Source organism: Myotis lucifugus, unplaced genomic scaffold (genome assembly GCF_000147115.1).
Source record: "Myotis lucifugus unplaced genomic scaffold, Myoluc2.0 scaffold_11, whole genome shotgun sequence".
Taxonomy (NCBI): Eukaryota; Metazoa; Chordata; class Mammalia; order Chiroptera; family Vespertilionidae; genus Myotis; species Myotis lucifugus.
Genome location: NW_005871059.1, coordinates 967789 through 976574, shown reverse-complemented (window position 1 = coordinate 976574; position 8786 = coordinate 967789). Strand labels below are relative to the sequence as shown.

The following is an 8786-nucleotide window of genomic DNA, read 5'->3' as shown; positions in this document are numbered from 1 at the left end:
TGTATTTAAGCCGTTTTTTAGCTGAAGAAGAATCAAATGTATGAGAAAAAAAAATAATGAGAAGAATGGAAGATTAACCAGCAAGCGTGTTAAAGCAGAAACAGATTTAAAACAGCCAGTGGAGGAATGGTTAATAAAAACAAAGTTCGTAAACAGCTTCGTGGGTTTGGAAAGGCAAGGATTGGTATAAATAACCAGTTTGTTCTATAACAGATCAATAGATTCACTACTTTTTAGCAACAGTTTAATTTTAGCAGTGGAACGTATATAGAAAATGTAAATCTTAAAAGGGAAGCAAGATGGCTAGGAATGAAGGGGGCGGGGGGTGTAAAGAAGACTGCATTCAGGGAAAATGTATCCAGATTTAAAATGAAACCTGGTAGAATCCAAGGCTGTGTCGGCTGCTTATACAAAGGGCCATTTTTTTTTCACTTGGCTGATAATCAGCATGTCGGGTCAGCCTTTGTCAAGAAGAATTATGGCGAGCTGTTGCCTGGGCTCATTCCAGTGTGTACCATTGTTACTCCCTGAGTCAGCTTGGGCTGTATTCAGCCAGAACTGGGGCAGAGTGTGAAGCCACATTTGGGTCATTGTTACCTGGAGCTCAGCATAAACGCTGGGGCCAGGCCGGTTCTGCTCAGTGCTGGGACGCAGGGCTGCTGGTTGATGACTGGTGCTGTGGATGAGCAGAAGTTTCCATCCTCTCACTGTGGGGAGCCTGTGAATGTGAACAGAGCTGTTGCGGCTAAAACATAAGCCACATTCTGACATTAGCACAAAGAATTTGTTAATATTACATTCTTTATGCAAAACAGGGGTAACTGCCACTTCTGCATCGTGAAAATGACATTCCTGTTCGACCTGATGGAGTAAACGCCCCACAATTGGAGGGTGTTGAGCCCCTGTTTACCTTACACTTACCTGCACCTCTAACTCAAGCCCCTTCAGGCTGCTCTGTGGACATCAGAGGACATCAGTCCGTCACTGGATCTCAGTTGTTACATACCCTTTTTAGTGGGCAGTTGTCTTTTCCCAAATGTCCTGCATTGCAGTATCTATCTCTGTTGTTGTCTATCCTTGTCATGCTTCGGCAGCTAGCTACACAGCTGCACACAAGCCTTTATTTGTCCCTCCTACCAGCCCCAAAAGATCTTAGGCTTCTTTTTGCGACAGGGCTCTCGGAAAATGCAATTTACATAGTCCCATAGTAAGCCGCCTCTGCAGCAATATGGTTTCAGATCTTTATGCTCATGGGCAACAAAAGCTACAGCTTTGCTTCGGCTGGGGATGATTTATGAGGTATGAATTATGCATAAACATGTAGCTAGAATGGATAGAGTTGTTTGTCCAGCTGAGTAAATCACATCTTCCTCAGATGCCTCTCTGTCCACTTGCATGCAGTCACTCCCCATTCTCTGCCTCCCTGTCTGGCTCCCCCATGCTTCCCTTTTCTCTTCCTGGTTTCAGTATGTGCCTGTGAGGACTCAGTTTCACTCCCACATAATACTGAGTAAGTGTCAGCTGGCTAATGTACAAATGCGTTAGCCTATGAGCACATGATTAAGAGTATATGTCTTAGATTCAGCCAGGTCTGTGTTAAAATCCAGCCAGCCTACCTGCGAGCCTGAGGCAAGTAACTTGACCTCCCTACGCTTACTTCCCCACCTGTAAAATACTGCCAATGATAGTAATACCTAGTTCACAAGGCTGCTGATGGGTTGAAAGAGATATTTTGCTGATTGCACATAGCAAAGCGTCAGGCACCATAGTGAGTGCTCACTAGAACGTGCACGTAGTTGTTCATGATCTGGCTTTATTTCCAACCACCTTCCCAGCTGTACGTATCCATTCCATTAAGCTGTAAGCTCCTTTTCAGCAGGAGCCTGTCTCCTTCGCTCTGCAAGCCCAAAGCTTCGCAGTATGCCTGGCACATGTTTCAGTGCTCCGTAAATATGGGAACAAATCAAATGAGCCACCTGGGACCGCCATGCCACACCTCTGTGCGCTCAGATGTGCTGTTTCACCCCCTCCTTGCCTGGGCCAATGTCCAGTCACCTTCACAGTTGCAGACTTGGATGAATTTGGGCTTCCTCTGCGCTCTCTTCCCACCCCCAAGTCCACTGATTGACTTGTCTGTCTCCCTCCTAAGTACACATAAGCTCAAGGACAGGGGCCTTATTTACTTGACTTTATATCCACAGCCCTTTGCCCAGTGCCTGTCACATAGAGAGGATCAAAATATGTTTGCTGAATGTAAATAAAAGGATATGTGCAGAGAAACAAAAATGCAGGGGAAATCACAGTTGAAAACTGGTGATTTGTTACTGTGGTGATTTTTGAGTAACTTTTGGGGGGAGTTTCTTTGTTCTTATTGTTTTCTTTTTAACTTCCTCATTTCCAGCAGTTCAGGAGGGGAACAGCTGTACTTAGCAAGCCTAGGGAAGAGCCGGAGAGAACAGGAGCCTCACTATGATGAGGCTTTTGCAAAAGGAGCAAAGGTGATGGCTGGGACAGAGCATGCTTCTCAAAAGGGATCATGTGGTAGTCGGAAGAAGATGTGATTGCGTTAGACATGGACTTGGATCCAGGTCCCAGTGACTGGGTAGCCCTGGGCAAGTCACTTAAATTCTGTGAGTCCAAGGTCTCTTAATCTTATTAGGTCTAGAGGCGGAGGGAGTGGGGGAGAGAAACAAGTGACAAACTCAGCTACTCTTTGACCTCTGTGTTAAGTTTAATTCTTTTACTTCTTGTGTTGGGGTACAGGCTACCTATTATAATCAAAAGACCCCACCTCACTCCCCCCAAAAAATAGATGTTAGGGTCTGAGATCAAACTTTAGGGTGAACGAGCAGCTTCGTGAGGACATCCAGGGCCCAGGTTCCTTCTGTCCTGCAGCTCTGCCATTCCCTGTCAGGTTGCCATCCTCTGTCTGGTTGAATCCAGTTCACCAGCACCACATCTACTTTTGTCTACAAGGAAGGGGAAGGAGAATGGAGTGTAACCCACTCCTTTGGAAGGATGCAGCAGATGAATATATCACGCCTGTTTACTACCAGTTAGCAGGAATTAAGTGGCATGGCCACACCTAGCTACGAGGGAGTCTGAAAAATGGAGTCTTCAAGGCCCATAGACAGGCCTTGTTAAAACTGTTACTGTACAGGAAGCTGGTGGGTTTGATGAGGCAGTGAGCAGTCTGCCATACCCTTCAACTGCCTTCATCCTCCCACTACTCACTTCTTTTCAGTGATGTACATTTGGGACTCAAGTTTGCAAGGCTGTATGCCCAGGTTCAGAATCCTGCAAACCCTCGGCAAAGGGGAAGGTAAACTTCTGTGCTGTCATCTTTAAGGAGATAACCTCAAGTTACTCTGCAATACAACACTCTAAAAAGAAATCATGCTCTGTCTCATTGATATTCCAAGGGGAAAGTCACTATTGAATTGCTTTACCGTAAATTTTATACCCAGTCAACCAACCTGGCCTCAGCGGGAGTAAGGAAAGTAAACTCAAGCAGAGACAGCCCTCATTTCCTTTAGGTGAGGAAATGGTAGGAAGCGTGTGGCTAGAGTCAGTCCTTCTCTCTGCTCCCCTATTCCCACCGTCACCGTCCCTTGTCCCAGTAGAGGCCATGGAATTAGAGAGGGGTGTGTTTTCCCATAGTCTACTTCATCGGCATTCACACCTAAACAGCTGCCGAGATGCTTTGAAATTCTAAACCACTGCCAGGGATACAAAAATTATGGCTTCTGGTGTTGCTGGATTCCTTGCAACTTGAGAAAGTGCCAACATAAAGATCCAGAGGAGCAGGGACCTGGCTTCATGTCATTCTTCAAAGAAAGGACGCCAGCCTCTGTTCCTAAAACACAGTACAAATGGCCGCACAACCAAATTCTCAGGGGAGCAGATTTTGATGGGCTCTGACTGCATAGCCAGATAACTGATCAGTGAAAAGGGGAGACGTGGGGGTCACAACACACACATGAGCTCAAGGACGAAAAGAAGAAAAATAACATTTCCTTATTCAAAGTCCATTCTGTTTCTTTAAAGGAATGGATCTTCTTGACTGGAACTAGTGAATTAAAGATAAAAAGAATTCACTCTTTTTTGAAAGGATGAGGCCACATTTACAGAATCATCTGGCGAGGAACCTCTATAGAGACTGGAAAGATTGGCAGAGCGGGTTTTGTTCGCCATTGGAGAGTGAACCTCGTTGGCTTTCGTTCTCAGCATTGGCGGGGAGGGGGCGTTGACGCCTATTCAAACAGCTGCTTTGTGCTAATGTGTTTTCTTGTTGCTGACACCCTGACCCTTGGGCCCTCAGCCAGTCCAGCCCAGAAAGCCACTGTGGCCCAGATGTGACACTGATTTTCCTATTTCTCTTTGCTACTTCATGAATAAAGCCCACATTTTTTGTTTTTATTTTTGTTTTCCTCTGGTTGTTTTTATAGATCAGGGCCAAGGAAAGATGCTTGACTGAATACCAACATTAGAAAGAAACATCTTTGTTGGATCTTTTGTTTCTGAAAAATTTCAAGTTGCATAAACCAGTGTTGGTATTATTCTATGCCCTAGATTGCCCCAAAATCTAGGGACTGGGGAAAAAGTCAAAACATCAAAATGCTAGGCTGACTGTCATCCCAACAAGCAAGAGTGAAGGCAACAAGAGGAAAGATGAGGGGAAATACAGAATTTTTCTGCCTTGTGCCCTAAGCAAGTCTCCTTGTTTTCACCACCAACAGGCACCCAAAGGAGAACAGTGCTTTGCTTCATCCTCCCCACCTTCTCAGAGCCGTGCAATGTGTGGTCGTTAGGCACTCACTCACCGAGAGGTCCTGCAAATGTCTCAGGTAGCCGGGGCTCCTTGACTGGGGTCCACGGGCGACTTGAATGAGTGCTACTGTCATTCTGAGTCTACTGGCTTTCCCCAGGCACCTAGGAGTTTGGGGCCCAAATGTTCTCAAAAGCCCACTAACCCAGCCACCCCACTCCTGGTTCTGTAATCTCAGATTCTGACATTTGCCATCAACATGATTTTGTGAGCTGATTGTATATTCTGGCTTTGCTTAATCTGTGAACTTAATTAGATTCCTATGGCTGTTCATTTGTGTGTGTCAAACCCCGACCCCCAGCACTGCTCCCTCACTGCCCACTACCCAGCACAGATGTTATAGAAACACACTCAGAAGTCTCTCTGTCCTTTGGTACTGTCACCATTCACACCTTCAAAGGAGAGATTACCTCCTAACAGGCTTTAGAATTCATCATTCTGCCTCTCTTAATATTTAAGTTCATGAAGCATACTTCATCCATATATGGTTGCTGTCAATTTATATACAAAATAGAGGCCCGGTGCACGGATTCATACACCAATGGGGTTCCGCAGCCTGGCCTTCGCCCTCTTGTAATCCAGGACCCCGAGGGATTAGTAGTGCACGAAGTGGCAGGCGGCCGAGGAGGAGCCCAAGCCTGGCCAGGCGCTGCACCGCTCCTGCTCATCCCGGGCTCTCCGCTGCGCCTGCCGCCACTGCTCAGTAGTGCTGGTTGCTGCAGCTGCAGCTGCGCTCGCCAGCAGTGACCCCTGCATCTGGTGTCTGCGGCGCTCCTGCTGTGAGAACACACTGACCACCAGGGAGCAGCTCCTGTGTTGAGCATTTGCCCCCTGGTGGTCAGTGCATATCATAGCGAATGGTTGAACCGTCAACCAGTCGCTTAGGATTTTATATGTATAGATTAAGTCAGTAACTGATAAGACTAAAGGGACCTTTCTTATTTAAAATGATGATTTATTCTTATCAAAATGGTACGTTCTTGAGTTAGCTGGTTGTTCAGTGGTTAGAGCATTGGACGGAAAGGTCATGGGTTGGATTCCTGGTCAAGGGCATGTACTTTAGTGCTGGCTCAATCCCTGGCCCAGGTCATGTGTGTGCAGAAGGCAACCAATGGATGTGTCTCTCTCACATCCATGTATCTCTCCCTTTCTGTCTCTCTCTCTCTCTCTCTCTCCCCCTCTCCCCCTCCCTCCCTCCCTCCCTCCCTTCTTCCCCTCTCCCTTCCATTCTCTCTAAAAATCAATGGAAAAATATCCTCGGAGAAGGATTTTTTTTTTAATGGTTTGTTCTCAGTATAGAAAATCTGAGAAATAAAGAAACAGAAAGAAGGAAGATCAGTCACCCATAGTCTTATTGCCTGCATACTACCAGCAAGCATCTCAGTGTCTTTTCTTTCCAAACAATTTCTAGTCATAGAGTCTCAATCATGTGATACTTCCTACTGTAACATGAGCATTTTTTCATATTACTAACAATATTCTGTAAACATAGGTTTTAGTTTCTGTTTAATTTTATATTACAGGCATGCCTTACATTTAATTTACTTAGCCATTACCTTTTTATTAAGCAATTAGCAAGTTTTATAATTACAGTTCAAATTGTAAATAACACTTCATAGAACCTCTTTATATGTCTTTTTTTTTAAAGTATCTCTTTAGCACAGACTCAGACAAAGAGCCGACCCATTTTTAAGGTTTTTGTTTTTGTTTGTTTGAACCCCTACCCAAGGATATGTTTTATTGATTTTTAGAGAGAGAAAGAAGCATCGATGTGAGAGAGAAATATCAATCAGTTGCCTCCCACAGGTGCCCCTACTGGGGATCGAACCCACAACCTTTATTGTAGGGGACGACACTCCAACCAACTGAGCCACCCAGCCAGGGCAAGGTTGTTGTTTTTTATAATATTGTCAAGTTGGTTTACGAAAAGGTTATCCACTTACTTCTAGTTTTCTGTCATCAGTGTATGAGAATATGCATTTAAAGGAACCTTCATTACTATTGAGCAGACTTCTTTTTTAAATTTTATTAATTTAGAGGTGAAAGTATCTCACTAATCTGAATTGTGTGTCTTTGATTACTACTGAAGGTAACATTTTCTGATATGTTTCACAAGTTGTTTTTCCTTTCTTTGAATTGCCATATTCCATTTACATAATCTTAGACTTTTTCGTATCTGTATAAATTCCTTATATATTAAAATATTAACCCAAGAGAACTGAAAGCATATGTCCACACAAAAGCTTATACATGGATGGTCATAGCAGCACTATTCACAATAAGCCAAAAAGTAGAAACAACCCCAATGTCTATGAACGGATGAATGGATAACAAGTGGTATATCCATACAGTGGAATACTTTCAACCATAAAAAAGGAATGAAGTGCTAATTTGTACTACAAAATGAATGAGCCTTGAAAACATTATGCCAAGTAAAAGCAGCCAGTCACCAGAAGCCACCTATTGTATGATCCCATTTATATGAAAGGTCTAGAATAGGCAAACCCATAGAGACAGGAAGTAGATTAGCGGTTGCCAGGGGCTGGAGTGAGAAGGGAATGGGGAGTAACTGCTTAATGAATGCATGTTTCTTTGGGGCGGAATGAAAATGTTCTGGAATTAGGTAGTGGTAATGGCTTCCTTTGTAAATATATTTAAAACCACTGAACTGTACACTTTATGAAGGTGAATCTTATGGTGTATGAGTTATATCTCAATAAAAGGAAAACAAAATAAAATTGTAAAATACTAACCACAGGGAACTTGGATGTGATCCACAAGGGGTGGGGGAAGGCCTGAAAAGCTTTGCGATATGGGCTCTAAATCTTTGTGAATCTTTGGCATAGACAGTTAAAACATATCCCTGTTTTTACCACCATTTCACTCCGAGTAAAGTGAATGTAAAAAGGAAACGTCCTTCCCTCCTTTTGGAGCCTTTCCATGGTTTGGTGTTAAACCCTCATTTGGCCATTTGGGTTTGGGAATGGTTCCAGCATGTCGTTGACTGCAATGTTAAATTTCACCATTGGCATCTAATGCTTCCATTTCCTTTTTATTAAGTGCTTTTGAATCTCTGAGCTTTGGGGAATGGAAGATGATACAGAAGGGAAAGGAGAACACGCTACGGGGGCGGGAGCTGCTGCTTCTCGGCCTGGGGGTCATTTGGACGAGGCAAGCCAGAGAGGGGGAGCCAAACATATATTCTAGGTGCCAGGAATGTGGCTTTTTCTTAAAGTAATGTGACATGGTACAAGTGGTCCATATTAGTTCAGTTCCCTTGCTGTGCAGCGCAGACCAAGGTCCATCCTCCTCACCCTCCAGAAGGTCTTTGCAAGTTGTGCATAAATGACACATGGCCCAGCTCCAACTCTTATTTTTGAAGCAGAGCTTTGATTTGATTTTTCGAATAGGATCTGTTCTCCCATTGTTGCATGTGGCCCGTGCTGGCATCGTATTTATTTCTGCTTTTACATCTGTCTTCTCCTCACAGAGGTATAGTGTTGATCACTTGTGTGGGGGTGGGGGCCTCGCCCTCAGAGGACTCCATCGAGAGTAGAAATCTGTTATTTTGTGCTTGGAGGCGGCATTTCGTGTATAGCTCAGTTTTATGCAGTAAATATGTGGCAGAAAGTTTTACCTGTAAACAAATCACGTTTTAAGTGCAGTAGGAAGGCTCACTTTTATACCAAGGAGACCGATGCTGACGCCTTCATGATATATATAAATACCCCACCATGTCTAGGAAATCTTAGGAAATTCAGGCTGCTTTACTGTCATTGGCTCAAACGTTCATTAAGATGCCAAACTACATCAAGGGAGCTGGTGACTCACCACGCCTGGCATGGTCCCAGCACCCCTACAGAGCCAGTCTCAGGGGGCGGGGTGTGAGTGTGGGGGAGTGAGGCCCAGGGCCCGAAATCATGGCCTTCATCAGTCATACACATGAAGTTGGGTTCCC

At 44.4% G+C, this 8786-nt stretch overlaps 1 protein-coding gene across 5 annotated transcripts in view; it reads left to right on the top strand.

The window, feature by feature from the left end:
- FYN (FYN proto-oncogene, Src family tyrosine kinase) overlaps nt 1–8786 on the top strand; it is a 175146-nt gene that overhangs the window by 105617 nt on the left and 60743 nt on the right. The window lies entirely within an intron of this gene.